Source organism: Gorilla gorilla, chromosome 1 (assembly GCF_029281585.2).
Source record: "Gorilla gorilla gorilla isolate KB3781 chromosome 1, NHGRI_mGorGor1-v2.1_pri, whole genome shotgun sequence".
NCBI lineage: Eukaryota > Metazoa > Chordata > Mammalia > Primates > Hominidae > Gorilla > Gorilla gorilla.
Genome location: NC_073224.2, coordinates 32,566,147 through 32,592,798, shown reverse-complemented (window position 1 = coordinate 32,592,798; position 26,652 = coordinate 32,566,147). Strand labels below are relative to the sequence as shown.

The 26,652-nt window shown below is 35.7% G+C and overlaps 1 long non-coding RNA gene across 1 annotated transcript in view; it reads left to right on the top strand.

Annotated features, from left to right (window-relative positions):
- Positions 1-26,652, top strand: part of LOC109027659 (uncharacterized) — a 211,703-nt gene that overhangs the window by 173,885 nt on the left and 11,166 nt on the right. Inside the window, exon 4 of the long non-coding RNA XR_008677456.2 lies at positions 9,762-9,845. This is a non-coding gene — a long non-coding RNA (uncharacterized lncRNA). The remainder of the gene's footprint in view (positions 1-9,761; positions 9,846-26,652) is intronic.

The window sequence follows — 26,652 nt, the reverse complement described above, 5'->3', positions numbered from 1 at the left end:
TTGCTTGAACCCAGGAGGTGGAGGTTGCAGTGAGCTGAGATTGCACCACTGCACTCCAGCCTGGTGACAGAGTGGGACTCCATCTCAAAAAAAAGAAGAAATATATATGGGTTGCTATACACACGTTTCTCTTACTTTTTCAGCTAAGAGGACTTAGAAGAAATGACACCCCAGTAGAAATAAGCATACCATCTAGTACCCAGATTTTGTTTTTTAATAGCAATTTCCAGTAAAAAGGGAACAAGGTTTCTTGGTGAAATGACTGTTTACACTGGTGATTCATTTACATTGGTTATTCATAGGACTGGGGCAGAAAAATGTGCAAGATAAGCCTGGAGCATTTTGTAGTGCCAGAAACAAAAAAGTCCTAAACAAAAGAAAATCCCACAATGATGGAGATATGTCAATGGAGCACAGAAGCCCACTGAGAGAGCTCCAATGGCCAGAGCTGGAACAATTGAAGCAATGAAATAAATGAAAGAGTATTGAATTATCAACAAAAGTATAAGATAACTATCTATGAGTCTATACTAATATAAATACATAATTGAAAAAATAAGGAACTGGGGAGATTAAACAAACCTGCCATGCAGAATAAGACCAAATAATTTATATAAAGTAGTTACTCTGACCTCAAGGAAGTGGAGCTTAACTCCCCACTCCTACAGTGTGGGCTGTACATAGATACTTTCTTCTAAATAGTCTAGTATGGAAAGGGGAAAAATATTAACTTTACAGTGAAAAAGGCAAACTTTACATCAGCCAGGTGGTCAAGATTAACATCAACAGTGATAATTCACATTAATAGTATATACACTTTATATGATGTAATGAAAAGAAATACTTAGCTTTTTAATTGTTCCTGACAAATCACATAGCGTCAGTCAAAGCATGAGAAAAACAATTTAAACCTTGATTGAAGGACATTCTTCAAATGCCTTCTCAAAACTGTCAAGGTCATCAAAAACAAGGAAAGTCTGAAACACTCTAGAAGCCTAAGGAGACATGATAACTAAATGTAATGTGGCATCCTATATGGGATGTTGGAAAAGAAGGAAGAATACTAAAATTAAAGAAATTTAAAAATGAAAGCTGAATAAAGTATGGACTTTAGTTAGTAAAAATGTATTAATATTGCTTTATTAATTGTAATAAATCTACCATTCTAACATAAGATGTTAATAATTAGGGGAACGGCGTGTGGAGTACATTGAACCCTCTCTGTCCTATCTTCACAATGCTTCTGTAAGTTCCAATCTATTATAAAATAAAAAGTTTATATAAAAGTGAAAATAAATTATAAGAGGATCTCGGTATCTGGAGTAAATTGATTTTTAAAAATAAAAATTTGAATACATGTATATTATGTTAATCTGTCAGGAGTTATATACACATATCATTTTGGGAATTTCAGGGGATATGAAATCCAACAATAATATTACTTTTACTGAGCACAATACTAGAACTTTGCAGGCATTATCTTACATATCAAAAAAGCCTGCAATGCAAATGCTCTTATGCTAAACAAACTGAAGTTAATTTTATTGGTTCTAATTTCAAAATTAGTGGGAATATACTCACTTCTGGTTTCCTTTATCATGCACCATTTCCAGTTTTGGTTTCTTTTATCCTTGTTTTTCTCCACATAGTAATCACCTTATAGATTATATTATGCATCTGAGAAATATGTAAAGCCTCTATGATTTCTAAGATCAACAGTAATATAATTCAACTCAATTAGAATTATTGTTCACTACAAATAAAATGTGCTTCCCTTCTTTAAAAAAAATCTAATTTTCTTTCTCATTCGCTATCCAGTTATATATATTTTATATATATATATAAAACAATACACCTTGCCATCAGTGGTTTGCAATAATGCCTTTCTTGATTGCATAAGTGATCAATGTATTGTTTTTTTCTGTTACAATGGTCTGTGTATTTATGTAGTGATACTGCATTATTTTAACTACAAAGCTTTTGTGATATGCTTTAATATCTGGTTAAGTATTCTTCATTTCTTGCTTTTATTTTTCTGGGATTTCCTAGCTATTCTTGCTTTTTTATTCTCTCTAATGAACTTTATCGTTTATTTGTCTAGCCCCAAAGGGGAAAAATAAGCCCAATGGCATGTTTAAGGTTGTGTTAACAACAATTTGCTGCATATTTCAAAATAGCAAGAAGAGATTTGTAGTGTTCCCAAAACTAAGGTAAATATTTGAGGCAACACTATCCCAATTATCCTAATTTGATAATTACACATCCTATACATGTATAAAAATATCATGTGTACCCCCAAAATATTCACACCTAATATATATCAATACACAAAAACTACCAGTCATGGGAAAAGGCACAAAATTACAACATTTAATGAAGATAAACATCAATAAATCAAACTGATAGAGAAAAAATATTTCATTAAATTTGTAAATTAGGAAGACTAGCCTGACCGACATGGAGAAATGCCATCTCTACTAAAAATACAAAATTAGCCAGGCATGGTGGCACATGCCTGTAATCCCAGCTACTCGGAAGGCTGAGGCAGGAGAATTGCTTGAACCCGGGAGGTGGAGATTGCGGTGAGTCGAGATCATGCCCTTGCACTCCAGCCTGGGCGACAAGACAGAATGGAGCATTTCTTCCATTATATCTTCTTTCATGGTTTTAATATATTGAAGACTATTCATTTTTATAATTTTATAACTCCTTATTTAACTATATTATTTTGCTTATGTTAGTACTGAATTGATACTTTCAGGTTTTTCTATATATGCCATCATATCATCTGCAAGTAGAGATAATTTTACCTTTTTCTAACTTTTATGCCTTTACTTTCTTTTGGCTATTTGCATTGGCTATTACATCTATACAATATTAAATAAAAGTAAATATAATGAACATCCTTATTTTCTTTGACGTTATTGGAAAAAAATCCAGTGTCTGTATATTAAATAAGATGTTGGCCTTGTGGTTGAAAAATACATAAATACGTACATGTACATATGACACACTGAATGGCACAAAGTAGGCTTGAAGAAATAGAAAGGTTAAATATGTTCTTGCATGGTAATACTCAACATCATAAAGACAAAAATTCTTCCTAAATTAATTTACAAATTTAACAAAATTTTTTTTCTGGATCTCTTTGACTTATTGATGTTTATCCTCATTAAATGTTGTAGTTTTGTACCTTTTTCCATGATTGGTAATTTTCTTTGGTATTGATATATATTAGTTGTACATATATATACATATGTGCACACATACATAAAATATGTATACACACAAATTAACTCAGCATGTTAAAAAACAATGATATATAATTGAACTGAATGCCCTTTAACATTGATGAATATTCACGTTAAACTCATTTTACATTGATATGTAAAATATATATTGCATTAATATATGATTGAATTTTTAACATGAATGTGTATTGAATTTTTGTTAAATGCCTGTTCACATTTACAAGTATATCATATGATCTTTATCCTTGTCTCTGCTAATAAAATTGATTACATTAATGAATTTCTTTAGTTCAAATCACCTTTGCTTTCCTGGAGTGAACCCTTCTTAAGTAGAATATGGGATTCTTGATGTGCTGCTAGTTGTTTGCTAATATTTCACTTAAGATTTTCAAATTGATATTCACATGTGAGACTGGCCTGTAGTTTTCTCTTCCTCAAGGAATGTGTCTGTCACCTTTACTAAACTGGAAGCTCTTGAGGGTACGTTCAACAGTAATTTTCTTATACACGCTGAGTGTCCAACAATTCAATTCAATTCTAACACCAACTACCTGGAGTCAGCACAGACCCCACAGGTTAAGGGGCTCAGTCCACCATAAGACTGTCCTCACTTCAAATACTAGCTGCAAGTTCAGCGTCTTTAGGCTATTTTTCATTCTGACCATAGTCAAAGGATTCCATGACCTACCTTTGGTTTTGATGATCTTCTACAATCACTCACAGAACTTACAGAAGTCACCGAAAGCGCTATATCATATAACCAAATGGAAGATACAGATGCGGCAAGATATTTATTGAGGAAACAAAGGGGATACACAGCTTCCATGTCTTCTGTAGGCATACCACCTTCCTGGAACATCAATGATTTTACCAACCCAGAAGCTTCCTGAACTTAGTTGTTTCAGAGTTTTATCTGGATGTTTGTTACGTAGGCATGGTTGGCTAAATCACTGGCCATGTGATTTGAGATCACACCAGCCCCCTTCTCTTTCCTGGAGGCCAGAAAGTGGTGCTGAAAGTTTCAACTCTATATTCAAGTGTTTGGCATTATTTCTGGAGTGGCCAGTTTCTCCCTGGAAACTGTCTAAGACCCCACCGTGAGTCAGCTTGTTAGCCTAAGCTCAGGTATGTTACAAACAGGGTCACTATGAATAATAGAAGACACTTTTATCACTCAGAAAATGCCAAGTGGTTTAGAAGCTCTGTGCCAGGAACTAGAAACAAAGACCATATATATATATTTTTTTATTATACCACAGAGATCATACTGTGTATTTTTTTAGTGGCTAGCTAATATAGTGACTAGCACCAGTAGTGGGTGCAAATAATTATATATTAAATGAGTGAATACAAGAGTGAATGAGCTATATTAGTTTCAACTAAGCTGTGGTTTATTTCAGGGAGGAAATTTGAACTTGCTCTGTGTACATGATATTTGGGAATGTTAATTCATTGAATATCCTTTAAGAGTTCCCCAAAGAATAGGTCACTGCAATCCAAGGACTTGCAATCCTGATTTAAGAATTACCAATATGAGGCTTTTCATCAAAGTTTTCATTGTAACTTATCAAGTCTACAGTTATTTGAAAGCATGAATCTTGCATTGATTCAAGTAAGAAGACATTCGGGATAGGTCCAAACATCACATTTTCTTACTGCTTTCTTCTTACACAGGTACAGATTAAGAGGGTTTTTTAAATTCTATTTTATTTTATTATTTTTATTATTTTAGAGATAGGGGTATCAATATGTTGCCCAGGTTGGACTCCAACTCCTAGGCTCCAGCAATCCTCCTGACTCAGACTTCTGTATAACAGACGTGTCACTGCACCCAGTGGACATTTTAAGCGTTTTTAAATGTGTTGTCTTTAAAGGTTTTAAATTCTAGATTATCTCTCTTTCTCTCCCTCTCTACGTGTATGTATATGTATATAATCTCCCATGTATACCAATGTGAAAAGTTCTAGTTTTCAGATAAGTTTGAGAATAAAAACCAATTCAATTTGACAGCCATATCTGATACTCAGTTTTTCCTCCACATTTTTAATCATCTGGATTTTGTAATTCTGTTGTGTTTTGCAGGAAAAACAACTGTGTTATGTGAGAGATAAAAACTTTTCAGTTTTCCCATGTTTTATTTTTTCAAGCCTGTCAGAATTTTTCCATCTGGATAAGTAATGCAGAGGGATTTTTTTCTTCCATTGCTATCATCCCTTATGTGAATTATTAATGTATGTTTTTATTTATAATCCATTATCTTTTTTTTAAAAAAAAAGAGTCATGGCTGAGCAAGATCCAGCTGCACTTGGGCTCATCAAATGTCCCTAAGTATTTTTCAAAGTTTTAGCATATTCCCAAACGTGTTTCCATGAACATTTTCCCTTTATTTACAATCTCTTGTGTGTTTAAGGGAAATGTAAGCCTTATGTTTCTATTTCATTTATATTTAACTCATCAAAATGTTTTGTAAAGCAATTTAAATGTCCAAGAAGATTTTTATTGCTGATTTTCTAAGAAACAGAAAGTCCTATTTTGCCAACAAAACCAATAACTACAATTTGGGCCAGAACTTGAAGTCAACAAGGTTTGAGTAGGTTCTAAACTTGGCGAATGTTTCTCTAAATCACTTGTTAGGAAATCTTCATTTGATAACTACGAAAAGGCAGTTTCATGAGCAAACTGGTCGTTACAAGACTTACTGCTCAATTTCCTTTTGCTAGTATCTAGCAGTGGGCCAAACTATAGTTTTTCAGAAGTATAGAATGACATACAAACCATGTGGGCATATCGTAGAATGCACCTATCAGCTGACATGGAATGAATAGTATTTAAATTCTAGTTTGTGAGGAAACATTAAGGAACTAAATTATTCCATGTCTTCATAGAGTTTTCCATGCTAATTCAATAAGCGAGTAAGATTGAGGCAACTTACAGATTCTTCACTTATTTAAAAGCTCAAAATGCTTCTCAAATCTTTTAGCAGATTTTACATAGTCAATCAATACAGCAACTCAGATTAGTCTAGTCTTGGCTAGTCATTAAAGTAAGCTAAGACTGATTTTGCCACAATATTAACAGGTCAAATGAGTATATTGGAGGGTAAAGTAGAAACACTTCCTGAGCTGATTGAAAATAAAAAAAAAACTGCCTTTTATGAAGCATAATTGATTTATCTTTCAGTTTATTCAAATCAGGAAAATAAATTTTGATTTATTGAATGAGGTTCTTAAGCAAATAGAGAAGAAATTTATTCTTTCATAAATTTGGGGGTTCAAGTTTGTGGTAACACTGGGAGCTACAGCATCATTTTTTAATGTTGTACATACTTGATTTTAAATACTGGTTCAGCCATTTGGCTACTCTGAGCTGATTTTCCCATCTTTAAATAGGAAAAACATATCCCCTTTTCAGGGTTGCTGTGTAAAGGCAGGTGTTTTAGAAATGCAAGTTCTCATAGCATGAGAGCTCATAGTATCTGGTGGTGTTCAAGCCTGGGGGAGACCACTACCTGAAGGAGATATTGTAAAGATGGTTTTAGCATCATCTGGGCATCATACTTGATTTCAAGGCATTTTCCAACACTAGTCTATTCCTTTCTGACTCCTTCACCCAGGGATGTGTCTATTTTTTTTTTAAGTGTGCCCTAGACTCACGTAGCATCATTCTGACATATGATCTGTAATCTAACAACCCACTAAATAGCTACTAAAATTCATTTGAGAAACTGCATTTGCCATTTTGACAGAGAAGTTAACACTTCAAGTAAGGGAGTCCTTGTTTTAATAAGACCTGAAAATATGCAGAAGGAGGCTTAGGGAAGTGTATCAGTCTCAAAAAGCCACATATTGAGTACCCCAATGCTGGTTGGAGAAGAGTATAGCTCATGGGAGCTTTTTGATTGTTTGTTTTTGTCTAGGATTCTTAAAAGCATTAGTTCATTATAAAACAAAACAAAAAAACATTTCTTTATAAAACCATAGAAATAGAATAGATTCTAAAAGGAACCAATAAGAGGATATCCACTGGGCACACATGCCACTCCCTTATTTCACATTCCCAGGACAACCTTGACAAGTCAGTCACAGCTGTTTTCGCCATTGAACTCTTGCTGAGCCTCAACGTTATTTACAATGTCTCATTCCATTAAGTTATTATAAATCTATTGGTGCTAACAAGTGCACTTTTGTTTTTAATCTAGGCCATTCTTTTATTCAAGAACTATTCTTAGACATACCATTATCAACTTCATCCCTAACATTATTAGAAAAACAAATTGGGGTCTTTCTTTATTACAAAACTTCTCAAAGGAGAAATTCTACAAAGAAATTTATATTTGGAAGTGGACATAGTTTACTCTAATTGGCCACCATAACTAGTAAATATCATGAAGATACTAGCAAGATGAAAGAAATCCTGGATCTGTCTTGCCAAATATGAACTTACTAATGGAAATGTATGCTTTCTTATTTGTATAAAAATGAAAATTTCTTGTTATATTTGTTGCACGAGAAACAACTCTTCATGACACTGATGAATTGTGTTGGTTGTTTCTGAGAGGTGGTTAAAAGAAGTTTGATGAAAAAGGCCACTGAAGCGTGGAAAACAGGAAGAAACCACAAAGGAAAGAAAAAAAAAATAGTTTTAACTACCTGAAAATCTAAAACTCACTACCTCAAAAAAACCTAAATCAAAGTTTAAAGACAAAGAGCACTAAAAATATTTTGTAGTATTTAATTGAAAAATAGAAATACGCTTGCTTAATAAATGTCACTCAACAATCAATAAAATAAAACAACACTACTACAGAAAAATGAGCAAGGAACACGAATGACTGCACAATTCACAAAAATACGTGATAGAAATACACTCTGAAGTGATTTAACATGTCTAGTTTCTTTAATAATAAAATAATTTCTAATTGAAAGATCAGTAAAATACGTTTTTCACATATGCAATCAATCAAAAATGTTGACATGATTGTCACCAGCATTGTTAAATATGGTAAACCAGGCCGGGCGCGGTGGCTCACGCCTGTAATCCCAGCACTTTGGGAGGCCGAAATGGGTGGATCACGAGGTCAGGAGATCGAGACCATCATGGCCAACACGGTGAAACCCCGTCTCTACTAAAATACAAAAAATTAGCCAGGCGTGGTGGCGGGCGCCTGTAGTCCCAGCTACTCAGGAGGCTGAGGCAGGAGAATGGCGTGAACCTGGGAGGCAGAGCTTGCAGTGAGCCGAGATCACGCCACTGCACTCCAGCCTGGGTGACAGAGCGAGACTCTATCTCAAAAAAAAAAAAAAAAAAAAGGTAAACCAGAGACTGTACAGCTTACTGGAGGGAAGGAGAACTTACTTTTGAAAGTCACTTGAGAAATATGTGTCAAGGAGCTTTAAAAGTTTAATCCTTTTAATTCACTATTTCAAAATATAATAAGTGCCCTTATAATCAGAGATGATAATCATTAGAGGTTCACAGCAATACTATTTATAGAAGTGAAAAAATGAAAACTATCTAAAATGTCCAATAAGGGAAATTTTCAACACAGAACTCCCGTGTAATAGGATATTATAGACCTATTTAAAGTGATGTTCTTAGCATTTTTTAGTCACAGAGACAATGACGGTGATATGTGTTCAACTGGAAAAAAAATCAAATTAAAAAGCTTTACTGTAGCTGACATTTGCTGACTGTTTATTACCTGGCAGATATTTATCTTATTCATTCTGTAAAATATCCTCATGTGATATGTGCTATTTTTATTACCAGTTTACAAGTGAGGAAACTGAAGCTCAGAGAGGTTAAGTGGCTGGCCCAAAGACACACATGTAAAAAGAGGCAGAATCAGAATTTTTCCCCGTGCAGTCCAATTGTAGAACCTGCGTGCTTTTCAACTCACAATCTTGCCTCAATTTTCTAACCATTAACAAAATTGTATGTGTATGTTTAATACAAAAATATGGGCGGGGCATGGTGGCTCACACCTGTAATCCCAGCACTTTGGGAGGCAGAAGCGGGTGGATCACCTGAGGTTGGGAGTTTGAGACCAGCCTGACCAACATGGAGAAACCCCATCTCTACTAAAAATACAAAATTAGCTGGGAGTGGTGGCGCATGCCTGTAATCCCAGCTACTCAGGAGGCTGAGGCAGGAGAACTGCTTGAATCGGGAGGCGGAGGTTGTGGTGAGCCAAGATCGTGCCATTGCACTCCAGCCTGGGCAAACAAGAGCAAAACTCCATCTCAAAAAAAAAAAAAAAGATGTAAATATAGCAAAAAGAGTGAAAGAAAACACAGTATACTATTAATAGTGTATACCTCTCTGCAGCAAGGCTTTTTACTTCTTCTTACGTATTTTATATTTTTCAAAATTCTCACATAAATATGTATTTTATATTCAAAGACACAATTAATATTAAATATAAAGAGAAAATTATAATTCCATCCTAACATATTTAGACATTTGTGTAATTGTGTATGTCACATGCTCATTCTTATTATTTAATTTTAGAGTGGAGAAGGAGCAGTTTTTCCATTTCCCTGAAAAGAATTGAGTGAAGTTGACAGCAGGATTGCAGAAGTGGGAGGACCCAAGGTGAGGGAAGCATGGTTGGGAATTTCTGCTATCTGTTTATCATTAGGATTTGTTTTTCTTTCCCTCTAAGACTTAAATGTCTTTTAATTATAGGTCAGCTGATTCTGTAACTGAAGAGTTGAGTAGCAGATTAAATACAGCCTGCTGTTACTGTAATAAGGAATGATTAGGATCTAGAACAGTTTTCTCTCTTGCATGGAAAAAAAAGCACCAATTAGTATTAATGAATCACTGCTTGTATAAGGCAGCCAGGTTTCTAGTTTCCCCAAAATATGAGAGTGACCTAATTTTGCCCAAGAAATTTTGTTTTCTTATTATTATTACTGTAGTTGCTCTGTTTATAAATGAAATCTTTGTACAAAGGACTATCTAAAGTTTTTAGATATACTGTTTAGAAATAATGATTAAGAGTATATTTAAATTTCTTACATTAAATATAAATGTACTGAGGCTGAAAACAAGAGCTTATTTTTGGTTACATATCTGAATTAAACCTGTGTACTCTTATTTTGGTAGCTTAGTCAAGGATTGATTTTATTGTCTTAATGAAAGGAGAAAGGAGGATATTGTTTGTCAGGGACTGTTGAAATAGTCATGCTGTTCATCTGTGGTGTGTGATATAAATGTAAACCTTTCAGAAGGTAATTTGGCATATTTGTCCAAAAGCCTGAAAAATGTTTGTACTGTTTGATAATATACAAGCATTTCTAGGAATATATAACTAAGAAATAATTATAGGCACAGGAAAGATTCACAGTTACAATGTGTAAAGTTGGAAACAGCCCAAAATGATCAACTAGGGATTCCTGTTACAGAGGAAGAAACTTTCTTCTGTCTTGTTCAGGGCAGTATCCCAAGTGTCAAAAACAGTGGCTGACCTGAACACATGCATGGAGGGTGCCAGCCCCATGCCTGCCAGTGCTCTGCCCCCGTCCCACCACCACTACTGGTGCAAACACACCCATGGATGCCAGAAGCCCCACACCCCTCTCCCATGTCACTCTGTCACCACCACCACTGCAAACACCCTGATGGAGGCCAGCACCCTTGTGCCTGCCAGTGCCACACCTCAGTCAACAAGGGTGCACCCTGCCATGCTGCTGCTGTTGGTGGTACTTGCAAATGATCACAGATCTCACTACCATCACTCAATGAAGCACTTTGGCTGGCACCACCCATCAGAATGTTGTGACCAGTGGTCTGGGAACACCTCAGTCTCTACAGTACAGTAGATCCCTAACCTCAAGGGGTCAGAGGACAAAGCCAGGGGCCTGATACCAGCTCCCCAGAATTAGAGGATGCAGCCCAGGAATCCTGAGCTGGGGCTTGGCCCCCTAAACCATTCCGGAAACAAATCCAGTCAACCAACTCACTTTATACCACAGTCAAACCCCCAAGGACATAAAAGAGGTTAAAAGAAAAAAAAAAAAAAAAGAACCCATCCAAAGGACAACAATTTCAAAAAATAAAAGAACATCAGTCCGCAAAGATGAGAAAGAACCAGCACAAGAACTCTGGCAACTCAAAATGCCAGAGTGTCTTCTTACCTTTAACAACTGCACTAGTTTCTCAGCAATGGTTCTTTACCAGGCTAAAGGGGCTGAAAGGACTGAAATAGAATTCGAAGTATGAATAGGAATGAAGATTATTGAGATTCAGGAGAAAGTTGAAACCCAATCCAAGGATTCTAAGGAATAAAAATAAAATGATACAGGACATGAAAGACAAAATTATCATTTTAAGAAAGAACCAACCTGATCTGATAGAGCTGAAGAACTTACTCCAAGGATTTCAGAATACAATCAAAGAATTAATAGCAGAATTGACCAAGCTGAGGAAAGAATCTGAGAGAACAAACACTGGATCTCAAAAATAACTCACTCAGGCAAAAATAAAGAAAAAACAGTAAAGAAAAAGGAAAAAAAACTCTGAGAAACATGGGATTATGTAAAGAGACCAAATCTATGATTCATTAGTGTCCCTGAAAGAGAGGGAGAGAGAGCAAGCAACTTGGAAAACATATTTTAAGATATCATCCATGAAAATTTCCCTAATCTCACTAGAAAGGCCAACATTCAAATTCAGGAAATGCAGAGAACCGCTGAAAAACTCTTCACAAGAAGATCATCTCCAAGACACATAGTCATCAGATCCTGCAAGGTCAAAATGAAATAAAAAATGTTAAAGGCAGCTAAAGAGAAGGGGCAGGTCACCTACAAAGGGAACCCCATCAGGCTAACAGCAGATCTGTCAGCAGAAACCCTACAAGCCAGAAGAGATTGGGGGCCTATATTTAGTATTTTTTTTTTCTTAAATAATATCTTAAATAAAATAATTTCCAGCAAATAATTTCATATTCATCAAAACTAAGCTTCATAAGTGAAGCAACAATAAGATCCCTTTCAGACAAGCAAATTCTAAGGAAAGTTATTACCACTAGATCTGCCTTAAAAGACATCCTGAAGGAAGTACTAAATATAGAAAGACCATTACCAACCACTACGATAACACACTTAAAAACATGAACCAGTGAAACTATACAGCAACCACACAAACAGGTCTGCATAATAACCAGCTATTAATAATAACACAATGACAGAATCTAGTCTTCATATATCAATACAAACCTTGAATGTAAATGGGCTAGCCCCAGTTAAAAGGCACAGTGTGGCAAGTTGGATAAAGAAGCAAAATCCAATGGTATGTTGTCTTCAAGAGACCCATCTCACATACAGTGACATGCATAAGCTCAAAGAAAGAGATGGAGAAAAATATACCAAGGAAATGGAAAACAGAAAAAGCTGGAGCTGCTATTCTAATTTCAGGCAAAACAAACTTTAAAACAATAAACGTAAAAAGACAAAGAAGGCCATTATATAATAATAAGGGCTCAATTCAACAAGAAGATCTAACTATGATATATATACAATCTTATATATATTATATAAGATCTTATCTATATGATATATGATATATATCTTCCATATAATCTATGATATATAATATATAATATACCATATGTATTATGTATATAATACATAATATATGTATCTTATATAATATATATTATATAGCTGATATATAATATATTATACATTATATATCTTATATGTAATATCTAATATATATCTTATATATAATATATAAGATATAAGATATATAATATATAGATCATATATAATATATAGATATATTATAGATCATATATAATAGATAGATATATTATAGATCATATATAATAGATAGATATATTATAGATCATATATAATAGATAGATATATTATAGATCATATATAATAGATAGATATATTATAGATCATATATAATAGATAGATATATTATAGATCATATATAATATATAGATATAGATCATATATAATATATAGATATAGATCATATATAATATATAGATATAGATCATATATAATATATAGATATATTATAGATCATATATAATAGATATATTATAGATCATATATAATAGATATATTATAGATCATATATAATAGATATAGATCATATGTAATAGATATATTATAGATCATATATAATAGATATATTATACATCATATATAATAGATATATTATAGATCATATATAATAGATATATTATAGATCATATATAATAGATATATTATACATCATATAATATATAATATAATATAAAATATAAATATATAATATAATATATATCTATATAGATATATATGGGATATATATATCATATATATGAATATATACGATATATATGAATATATATGATATATATACTATATTATATATATCATATATACTATATTATATATGATATATAATATATCATATGGTTATTTCTTAAAATGATAATATATATATATTCCTTAAAATGATATATATATATATATATATATATATATATATATATATATATATCCCATATAGGAGCACCCAGATTCATAAAGCAAGTTCTTAAAGACCTAAGAAGAGACTTAGATAACCACATAATAATAGTGGGAGACTTAAACACCCAACTGACAGCATTAGATCATCAAGGCAGAAAACTAACAAAGATATTCGGTGCCTGAACTCATCACTTGGCCAAATGGACTTATTACACATTTACGAAACTCTCAACCCCAAAGCAACATACTATACATTCTTCTCATCTGCACATGGCATGTACTCTAAAATTGACCACCCAATTGGTCATAAAACCATCCTCAGCAAATTAAAAAAAAAAAAAAACTGAAACCATACCAACCACATTTTTGGACCACAGAGCAATAAAAATAGAAATCAATGTTAAGAAAATCACTCAAAACCATAAAATTGCAGGGAAATTAAACAACCTGTTCCTGAGTGACTTCTGGGTAAATAATGAAATTAAGGCAGAAATCAAGAACTTCTTGGAAACTAGTGAGAATGAAGAAAAACATATCAGAATCTTTGGGACACAGCTAAAGTAGTGTTAAGAGGGAAGTTTATAGCAGTAAATGTCCACTAACCAAAAAGTTAAAAAGATCAAAAATTAAGAACCTAACATTTGAACTAGGGGAACTAAAGAAACAAAAGCAAGCCAACCCCAAAGCCAGCAGAAGAAAGTTTAATATCCAGAATTCATAAGGAGCTTAAACAAATGTATAAGCAAAAAAAAAAAAAAAAATCCCGAAGCATGTGACCAACAAGCATATGAACAAATGCTCAATATCACTAAACTTTAGAGAAATACATATCAAGATCACAATCAGATTCCATCTCACAGCAGCCAAATGGCTATTACTAAAAAGTCAAAATTAACAAATGCTGGCAAGATTGTGGAGAAAAGGGGACTCTTATATACTGCTGTTGGGAATGTAAATTAGTTTAGCCACTGTGGAAAGCAGTTTGGCAATTTCTCAAAGAACTTAAAACAGAACTACCATTTGACCCAGCAATCCCATTGCTGGGTATATATCCAAAGGAATATAAATTGTTCTACCATAGAGACATATGCAAGCGTATGTTCATCACAGCACTTTCCAGAATAGCAAAGACATGGAATCAACGTAGGTGCCTGTCAGTGGTAGACTGGATAAAGAAAATGTGGTGCATATACATCATGGAATACTATGCAGCCATGAAAAAATGAGATGACATCATTTGCAGCAACAAGGATGGAGCTGGAGGCCATTTTCCTAAGCAAAGTAATGCAGGAAAAGAAAACCAAATATTGAAACTTCTCACTTGAATAAATAAATAACATATAATTAATAAAAGTAATTTTATCTGAAAATATTTAAGAGAAAATTAAAAATTAAGTTAAAAAGGCAGGATAAATCAGTATGTGCAGTATATTAAGTTTATTTAAAGTGAATTTATTTCTACAATTTGCATACTTTTACATGCCAGTGAACATTTGGAAGGGTACAGAATTAAATGCTAACATGGGTTGCTCCTGGGAAACAGGATTAAGGTTGTGAGGCAAAGGAGATAGATTTACTTTCACTATATAACTTTTTGTATTATTGGTCCTTAATCCAGACATATGCTTTTCAGTTTTAAAAGGCTAGCTAAAAGTGTATGTATATTTTTCTTTCTGTGTAATGTTTGAAAATTAAAAGTCAATTTGAAAGCCTCATACCAAAATAAAAATATTTCAGTTTCTGTTTTGTAGAATTACTGTAGGATTTTTTTATCATGCTCTTTTTGTATTTTTCTAATTTTCTTAATAAGCATGCATTACATTGTTGTAAGCCTTAAAAGCAGTTAAAAGTTACAAAGATATAAGCTGAAGCAAATGATCTCCTTATAAAAGTTTGTCTGAGCTGTGGATTATAATTCCTGGGAGGTGCAAGTATGATACAAAGAGAACATTGGTATTCTTGAGATTCAGATATCCTGGCAACTAAAACTAGGGATTAATAGAGAAAGTTTCTCATGCTGACAAAATGTGATATATCTCTAGGTTTTATTGGAGAATAGAGAACTGAGGGAAGAGAAGAGATTAAAAAAAAAAAAGGTTTTATAGCTTCATACAGGTTGGTATCTCTACATCCCTACTAGATCCACAGCACTTAAGGAACTCTGAACTCTTTGCTGAATGCTGTAACAAATGTAGCAGAGTCTGAGCAGGGGACTGAGATTGAGCAAAGTGATGGGAGTGAAAATGGAAATATGGAAGCAGAGTGGGGGTGACAGAATGGTCTGTGGGGGCCATGACCCTAGGGAGACATTGTGACCTACTACAGAATTAGTCCATTCTTACACACAGTGATTTGCAAAAGTGTTTTCATTGATGCTTTTCCAAAATTTCATGCACTCCAGAGTAATGCATACCTTTGTGCTTCTCTTCTCTAATTATACCTTGATTTATAACATGATATTCAGGCAGGAGGAAATTGGCAGCCTAATTCCCTCGTGGGCAGCAAAGTTGCCCTTATGCAAACACTTTGGTGACAGTAGAAATGCTAAATGTTTGCAGTTGTAAATCAGGAAAAATGCAATGGGCTTCGTTATTGCTAAGCAAGACCTTCATTGCCTCACCTTTGTCACCTTGCCTTCACTGCTCTGCCAAATGCACTCTGGCTTCTGGCTTCCCCAAACATCACTCAGCTGCAGCTGATCTCATCCTGGTCTCAATCACCTCTAATTTTCAAGTCAGGAAAATGGCATTTTAAATTCTTCATCTTACTGGATCACTCTGAATAATTTGGCACCACTGACCACTTTCTCATTCATTATATTTTCTTTTTTGAAAATTAAAGAGAGATATTCCCAAGTGGTCCAATACCAGTTCTTTTTCCATTGCAGATACTTACTCTGGGAAATCTCAAACACTGAGATGTAACTCCTTTATATCCTTTCAAATCTCCACGGAATCCTAATATCTCTTCTTAGTGCAAGGCTCATAGTTCTAAACACATTCTGACAGTGTGATCCAAAAACCTTATAGACATTCAAATCTCATATTTTTAAATTGTGCTAGTTATCTTCTAGCAAACATGCTCCTCTATCTTTATTTCTCTTAATAAATGTAAAAATAATCTAGCCATTCTTCCAAGCTAGAATGGTAGAGGCTTCCTTCTCTCCTCTGTTCCTTTTATCCACCTGCCTTACTCTAACCCACCTGTATATCACAAGGGTCACCATCTGGCCTCAAACCACATCAGCTTCCTACCACTACTCCTCTCATGAGAGTTTAAGATTCAGCCCCCCGGAATATCTCTCTGGCCCCTGAAAACAGCACATTTTGTAATGACACATGATGCCCTTAAATATGTTCTTTTTTCTGCCTAAAATAACATTTGCTGACTTGTTCAACTGATGGAAACATACTTGTCTTTCCAGAGCTATGCCACGTGTACCTCCTGCCTGATGTCTTCCCAGATGTATACTTCAGGAAGAATTAAATATTCTTGCAATTCTGGTTTCACAAAATATTATATGTAGTTCCGTTAATTTCCATTCCATTGTATTTTCATTGCTCTTTTCATGACTTTATTTCCCATAGTTTCATGAAAACAGGAATTAAATCAACTTGAGAGGTTTTCCAAGAATATAAAATAAAACAAATAGATGAAAGTGATGAAAGAAAATATGAAAGATGTGGAGGACAGAAAACACACATCTAATATAAGGATTCTGGGGTTTTTTTTCTGGACAAGAAATCAAAATAACAGGAAGAGAAGAAATAACATAATTACAGAAAATTTTGTGGAGCTGAAAAATGTTTACTTATGAAATTGGAAAACCTCAGCAAATTCTTGGCAATACTAATAAAAAAGAATTTGCATGTTATTTGGGTAAAAATATAAGACAGCAAGAAGAAACAAAAAACAGGCTGGATTTTCATTTTTCTGCCATAGTTACACTTTTTCAAGGAGAAATGTTGAGATATAAGCATTTTATTCACAAATTAGTTTTTCCTATATGAAAGCAATAGAAAACTATCACTAGATAGGCAAGGGTTCAGAAAATACGTCATAAACATTTTGAAAAAAATGTCCTAATATGTAGTTCACCTTAACTGTGCTATGAATGAAAATAAATGCTCAAAATAGGATGAGCAATGACGGCAGGTGGTCCATCAGAAGAAGCCACTAGGGGGACACCAGCTGCAACAGGGGAGGTGTGGGCCAGGGCTGCATACTCAATGGAGCTGGCAGGCCAGAGACAACACTGCTGAGTTGGTGGGGTGGGAACCCTACTCTCCCAGCTGGGTGGCTGCAGCTGCAGACCGGGAATCTGTGTACTCCCAGGGACCCAGAAAGCCCCCCATTTCCTGTAGGCTCAATAGTGCCTGCTTCCACTGTCTGGCTTCTCCCTGCTCCTGGCACCCACTCCAATTCTGGAGCAAAATTGAGGCCAGTCCAGGTGCTGTCATGATCTGACCAGGTGTATCTGTGCTTAGGGCAGTGCTGACACGCCAGCCCCCTTCCACCTGGGACCCCTCTGGACTTTGGGCACTGATAAGCATGGGAGGGAGGCTGAGGGGGTGCTCAGGGCAGCTCAGCGTAGGCCTGCATGTGCCCCTCAGCACAAACAGCCTGGGTGCCATTCGCGTCATGGATGGCAGGTTGATGGCAACAGGAGGCAGGCAGGCTCCTAGCGGAAAGGGGCAAGTCCCTGGTCAAGCCCCACCTTCAAGCCAGGGACGGCCTGAAGCCAGGTGGCTGGACTGCCAGTTTCATGGATTGCAGTGAGAACTTATGGTGCTTTTTCCGGGCTGCCCAGGAACCAATCAGCATCCACTTCCTTCCTTCTGAGCCTGTAAAAACCCTAGACTTAGCCAGACTTGGACAGAGATCAGGACTACCAGCTGCGAGAAGGAGCTACCTACTTTGGGTTTCCTTGACTCATCAGGACCAACTGCCTGTGGAAAGGTGCTAGAAGCTACAGACTAGAGGTCTCCTCTCTGCTGAGAGCTGGACACTTTTTGGGACAATCTGCCTGTGGAAAGGAGCTACCCACTTCAGGTCTCCTGAGAGCTGTTCTGTTCCTCAATGAAGCTCCTGTCTGCCTTGCTCACCCTCCAGTTGTCTGCAGAACTTATTCTTCCTGGATGTGGGACAGGCTACGCATGTTAAGGAGAGAAGAGAAGAGTTGTAGCCCTTTGGGGAGCCCAGACCTTAGGGGCTCTCCAAGCCAGAGTTGTGACACCCTCTTTGGGGCTTTGTGGTTCCTGACATCTCCAAGTTTCCAGGCGCCACTGCATTCCCCTCATCCAGATGCGGGTGCCCACAGCAGAAGCTGCATGAAGTACCTCTGGTCCAGCCACAGCCTTGAATGGAGCTGGCACCTGGAGCTGACAACCTCATCGCAGCCACTGGTGTGCCTGGTTGTGTGTAGTGGCAGGACCCTCCCCTGCCGTACCCACACACCCCTCACCACTTTGTGCCTGCTAGCCCTTGGCAGCTGTGTGATCCCAGCCAGTAGCACGAGCCAAGTGTAGCCTGCCAGGCTGAGTGGGTGGAAGGAGTCCAGCAGGTGTGAACAATACTCAGGCAGAAGGCACTGCCAGCCACAGAGGTTTCCAGTTGGCAAAGCAACACCACAAGGATCTCATGACAGTAATATTATAAAAGGTGATAGATTAACCTACAAGATTATTGCCAACTATGATGCACTATTATCACAAAAGTTATAATAACAATTTGTACCTCAGAGTCACAAATCTTTTAAATGATCACCGAAATGAATTTTAAGAAAGTATATAGCATGTTAATGGCTTTCATAGTGGTACCTGGATAAAAATTAAACTAAAACAATTGTAATTTCTTTAATTTATTATTGAAGTAAACTGGTGATTTGGTGCAATTATTCCCAATGTAACAGAAACATCTCTGTTAGTCAGAATGTATCTCCAGATCTATGATTTCTACTAAATAATATTATTAAATAATATTACAACTATCTATTTTTTTGTGCTGTGGTAGAGACTGTTTTGCTCAGTAAATCCATAATAACCTTTTCTTAGTCACACAGCAAGATTGTAGTTTCCAGGTTCCTTGCTTTAGGTATTGCCACAAGACTGGGTTTCAGAATAAGTAGAATATTCTGGAGCCTGTACTGACATACAGCTGTTCCATGTCAGATCCATATAGAACATGCAGTCCTCACTTTCTTTACTCACCTACTGGCTGAATGGAGAGGAATCTAAGCATATAGAAGAGGAGAGAGCCTCAAGATATAAGGAAACTTTGTCACTGAATGACTGTGTAGAACAAAGTCCCTCATTCGACTGTGAATTATTGAGAGTTAAGCCACTGAAATTATGGAATCACTCGTTAAAGTTTCTGTTTATTCTTATAAATACAAACACCTGAAAAAAAAAACAATAAAAGTAAGATACCAAGGTGTCATGGTTGTGGGGTTTTTTAAATGCTTTTCTTCTTTTCATTTGTTCTCTATATTCCATAGTTCCTTTTATTAGTAATTTAAGTGAAAAAGTCTAGAGTCTTGCGTACGGTAATAAACTACATTTATTTTATATCATCTCAATTGCTCCATGCTTGAACTTCTTGTCATATGTTTTTCCCATTCTTTAGAGCTCTTACTACAGTGCTAAATATGTGGTAGGAGTTTAGTAATTGATGTTAATTTATCTTATAATTGTCTGTATGAAAGACTTACATTTTTTGTAACTTGATATCAAAGCTTTGTTTCAGGGATGATAAAGTTTCAACTAACATGTTGAGTGTTCACTTTGGGAAAGTACAGTTGTGGCACTGGAGATATGATAGGAAATAAAACAATGTCCCTAATGTCAAAAAACTTAACATTCAATGGGGAGACAGAGAAAGGACAGACAAGCAAATAAACAGATAGCATAATTTCAGGGAGCAATAACATCTATAGGAAAGAAAAATAAAGCAGAGTTAGGGCTCGGAAGAATTCTGGGTGAGTGACAGAGACAGTTTTATTTTAGGCAGAAGTTATGTCTGAGCAGAGACTGAAGGGTGATAATTGAGTGTATCTTGTGAATTTTGGGAGAAGAATGTATCAGGCAGATGGAGCAGCAGGTGTAAAGTTCTCCAGGCAGGAAGAAGCTCAAAATGTTCATAGTAGAATGAGTTTGACCATAAGTTACGAAAAGAATGGGAGGAGATGATATCAGAGAGACAGTGACTTGTGGGCCATATCAAGGAGTTCAGACTTTATACAAGTACAAAGCAGCATTAGAGTTTCTTTACACATAAAACCTCATTTGATTGTTACAACATACCTGAAAGTTTCAGGTTACAGTTTCAAATACAAAGGAGAAGGTAGGAGAATTTAAGTAACATACCCCAAAGAAGAAAATAAATGAGAAACAGAATCTGGATTATATACCAAACCTGATTGGCTCCAATGCCTGTTGTTCAAATAACTGCTAAGAAATACTGCCTCCAGAATTTGGCTAAGCCTTTCAATGTATGTAAATGTATGTCACACAGCACCTCACATATTCAAGATTGTGAGCAATCCCCTTCTAAATCTTTCTGGTACTCTAAACATTTATTCTTCCTTGAGGAAAGCCAAAAGTTTCTACAGAAAAATACAAAAAATTATCCGGGCGTGGTGGTGGCGGGCGCCTGTAGTCCCAGCTACTCGGGAGGCTGAGGCAGGAGAATGGCGTGAACCCGGGAGGCAGAGCTTGCAGTGAGCCGAGATCGCGCCACTGCACTCCAGCCTGGGCGACAGAGTGAGACTCCGTCTCAAAAAAAAAAAAAAAAAAGTTTCTCCTCCACACAAGAAGGTTGAAGGAATCTGCTGTGAATCAATGACACCCAATTTCTTTGCCTTTTTCACTAGGGCATACGGGGGTTTAGGGGGTGTATTAGTCTGTTCTCACACTACTATACAGAAATGCCCGAGACTGGGTAATTTACAAAGACAAGAGGTTTAATTGGCTCATGGTTCTGCAGGCTGTGCAGGAAGCATGGTGGCATCTGCTTCTGGGGAAGCCTCAGCAAGCTTTAACTAATGGTGTAAGGCAAAGCGGGAGTAGGCGTCTTACATGGCAGGAGCAGGAGGAAGAGAGAGAGCGGGGAGGCATCACACACTTTTAAACAGCCAGATCTCATGAGAACTCTATCACAAGACAGCACCAAATGAATGGTGCCAAACCATTCATAAAGGATCCACCCCTTACGATCCAATTACCTCCCACCAGGCCCCACCGCCAGCATTGAAGATTACAATTCAACATGAGACACAGATGGGTAGCGACACAGATCCAAACAACATCAGGGAGTTTGTTACAAAACTTTAAAAGTTTACATTTTGTTTTTGTGCTATTTTTTAAAAAATAATTAACTATATCCTGGGTTATATGACCTCCTTAGACCCAAGAACAACCTGGTGAATTCAGTGCCTACATTTGCATTTATATTTAGGATGATGCTGGCACCCAAGCTAAGTTGTGCTACTTTTTCGTTGGGTTAGTGGAGGTTGGGGAGTGAGTGGCAGCCAGTACTCAAGTGATGAACACCAGCAAAATGAAGGCTAAGCAATGTTTAGGTGGCTTGTAGGAAAGAATGTTTTTCAGTACTTCAAGCTGAAAAAAGCTTGAGGAGAACAAAGCCATCGCAGGATACACACAGTCTTCCAAGTCTGCCTAGTAGAAGGCGAACTTGGCCATCACTCTACAAGCAGCAATTCACTTGTAGCAAAACAACACCAGGTGGCATATTAAATAACTTTGTTTGAATTGCATTGGTCCTGAAGTTTTACCTATTTTGTAAATTCATTTTGGTTTTATAGTTGTATAGAGCTGTAGCATTAATAATTTATACCTACTTTATGTTACTAAATATTAAGAAGGCACTTGATTAAAAAAATTAAACACAAATTGAAGTCTGCAGAAATGTTTTCTTTAAAAGAGATTCACATATTTTTTAAATTTAAGAAATACTTGGCCGGGTGCAGTGGCTCACGCCTGTAATCCCAGCGCTTTGGGAGGCCAAGGCGGGTGAATCACCTGAGGTCAGGAGTTAGAGACCAGCCTGACCAACATGGAGAAACCTCATCTCTACTAAAAATACAAAATTAGCCAGACATGGTGGCGCATGCCTGTAATCTCAGCTACTCGAGAGGCTAAGGCAGGAGAATCGCTTGAACCCGGGAGGCAGAAGTTGTGGTGAGCCAAGATCGTGCCGTTGCACTCCAGCCTGGGCAACAAGAGTGAAACTCTGTCTAAAAAAAAAAAAAAAAAAGAAATACTGATTTATATTGTACATCACATGTAGAGGAGAGAATTGTGAATATACTTTGATGACTTTGTTAGCGTCCAACATATATACAAAAAACGTAGCTCAAGCTAGATGATGTGCAAATTTAACTACAAGGTTGTTCATTGCAGTGCATTTTATGACAATAATGATTAAAAACATTTTAAAAATAGAAAATTTAAATATTTATTATTACAGAATTAAATAAATGATAAACATTACACAGTTGAATACATTTTACACTTCAAAATGATACTATAGATACATTTTTGTTGACTTGGAAAAATGTTCAGTATATATTGCTAAGTGAAAAGACAAAATGTATAGGTAATATAATCCTATTTGGTGAAAATATGTATGTTTGTGTGTGTGATGTGTGGTGAAAATTTATGCATGAGAAAAGGCATAGATATACCATGGGATTTAGAGTCATCCTCTCTGGGTTGTGGGATTATGGGATGTATTTTCTTTTTTGATTCACCTGTGTTTTCTAACTTTTCCACATTGATCAGAAATTGATTTTGCCATTAAAAAGAATTAAATTTTAAAATGTAGTTTAAACGTTCCAAAGAAATATTCAAAATAACCATATCGGTTTGGAAAGAAGCATCAAGGAGAACTTTCAACAGATTACATATGAAAGATTGAAGAGTGGGTGAGGCAAAAGATGGTTCATAGATTGTGATAATCCTTTGAGAAATATGAAATAACATCAGAAATAGTCATTGGAAATAACAGGATGGGGCATCACAAACCCACCCCTGGGAATAACTCACTTAAACACTGAAATGTGGATAGTTTCTCACAGTTCTAGGATGTAATTGTACTCTTTTATCTTTCCTAAATGAAAATAACAGATACCACTGGAGTCAGGTTGTACTTTTCTACCAAGAAACTAAAATTAAAGAGTAAAACTTTAACCATGATTTCCTGATGATTCATGGTTATAAAAAGAAAAATTATAATCATTTATGTACCTTATCATTTTGAGAAATTAAATGACATGCATAACTCCAAAAAACTAAAACTTGAAAGGATTATACATTTCCTCCCCAATTATTTCTGTAGAAAATTTAGAAAGTATAGAACATTTCAAAATACAAGCCAAAATATTTGCATTTTCCCCACCCAGGGAAATGACTATTAACATTTTAATGCATGCATTTGGTCTTTCTCATCATTATATATATTTTAAAACTATTTGGATGTAGTAAACATACCATTTTATAAACTATTTATGTAAAATATGCTCAGGGCACTTTTCTTCATGAAAAAATCTTAGCAAACAAAAATATTAACTACTTCTAGTAATCTTTTATTAAATAGTTTTCAGGTTGTTGTAGAGTATTCTAATTTTTATTTTTCTATTACAAACAATACTGAGAGAAACATAACACTTTGAGCTTCTCTTTAATTATTACTTTTTAGAATATAGTCCAGAATTAGAGTAAATGGTTTAAGATGTAGACAGTTTAAAACTACTTTAAATGGCAAGAAGGTCATTTTTAAAGAGAAGAATTGGCTTGAGATCATGGAATTAAAAACATCCAACACATCAGGTTAATCTTCATATTACATTATAAATATTTACAGTTTCCTCTTCTTAACAAGAAGTGGGAGTAGTTTTATACTTGTTTGTTTCTTTATTTTCAATGCTGAGAAAGAGAAAACATGTTCCTCCATTCCCTAATCCTGATTCTGGCCCTACCTGTGGGATGGTTTTAATGAGAAGCCCTACTATGGAAACATACCTTGTGTGCCACATGCATTCCAAAAGACTGGATTCTGGCCTTTCTAGCCCATGTCTACACCACAGGGTTCAGATGAAGAGTTGGGTAATGAATGTGGGTTCTACCCGACAGCTACACCCAAAATCCACCCTGACTATTTTATTTCTATCTGTGTTTGTGATGCTTTCCCCACAGACCTTGAGTTCCATGGGGGCTGGGTCTGTCTTTCTCGTTTACTGTTGTATCCTCTACACAGAAATACTGACGAACCAGCAGAGTAGAAGAGTGTCTGCTTTCCCATAATCTTCCATCACAGGGAATTCATTTCAGTTTTTAACCTTCACCAATTTGATAGCCAAGAATGGAACTTACTGTGTGTTACTGGTACAGTTGAATTTAAACTCCTATGTTTATTTTCCTTTTGTAATTTGCCTCTTTGTATTCTTTTACTATTTTTCAATTAAAGAATTCTTCTTTTTCCTGTTGATGTAAAATAACTTTTTTATGTATCAGATACTAACTCTTTGTCTACCATGTACGTTGCAAATATTGCATCCTGGTTTCTTATTTATAGTGTTTTTAATATACTAATAATTTTAATTTTTTTCTCAAATATATGAATGTTTTCCTCAATGGTTTTTGCTTTTTACTTAGAAAGCCTTTCTCTAATGCTTGTCAAATTTTTTGTGGCTTTATTTTTAAAAATTTCAAGCTTGCTAATCTGCAAATGTCATTATGATGAGCATTCAGTAGTGGAAGTTCTTCTTATTGGTCCCAAATGCTAAAGAAGAATAACTCTACTTATTGTTACTGGGACCCTGCATGACTTCCTCCTTGCATGGAGTTACTTCAAAAAAGCCTTAAAAATAATGTTGATTTTTTTCCTATAGTTTAAAAGAGTGTAAGCCAGGGGTTTTACTCTGTGCAATATGAGAAAAACTTCCTATAAATACTCCAAATAGTTTTTTCTTTCCCTGAAATTCCATACTCATAGTGATAGCTCAAAGTAGCTATCACAGTTGTTCTTATTCAAATAACCCCCTATATTTGCTGTATCCCTGTTCCTTTGAGACTAGGTGCCAGAGAGCCAACTTTCCACTCTGCCACTCACTGACTACCTGGAGAATCTTTTTGTTAGCCAGAACTCAGTGTGACAAAAAAAGCATAAATTATGACATAGCAACCTACAACTCTTCTTTTTGGAGAAATTTGGAAGAAGGAAATCTGCAGATATTGATCCAGTAATAATTTTCAGTGCCACCACAAAGTAAAAGCTACTATTCTTACACAGAAGGTAATGGCCATTTAATGCCATCTATGATAAAAATGGTAAAGCTCATAAGCTTTGCTTGTTAAATCATTAGCTAAAGTCTCTTTAACTCTGATTCTCTTACAATGTCACTATGACCCTTTCCCCAAAGGAAATGCTTCACAATAAGTTTATTAATTGTTTTATAAGCTTCCCTGATATCATTGTGCTCAAAGGTGAGTTTACTCAGAGGTGGGCCAGGCCCCAGCAAGCTCATACAGCTCCTTTGATCTAACGAAACAAAAAGGAGCTCTTCTTCCAGATGAGTGCCAGGTGAATTCCAGAGTGTAGGACAGATTTCAGCCTCAAGGTAGTCTTCAGCCTGTCCCTCTTATGCAGGGCACAACCTATACAATTGTACAGAGTGGCAGGGTCTTTGATGCCTTTTATTAATATATATGGCATACAATTGAAAAGTGGCAACATGGAGAACAGCCTCCATATTCCTCCATGAAGTTCCTATGCCAGGATCTTGAGCTGGATGAACCATGGCTCTGACGAACAATTTGGTATACTCTTCCATAGAAGACAGATACTTTGAAGAAATTAAATTATCATTAAAAACTAGTGGTGCCATTTAGGCCCCTCTTTTCCTCAAC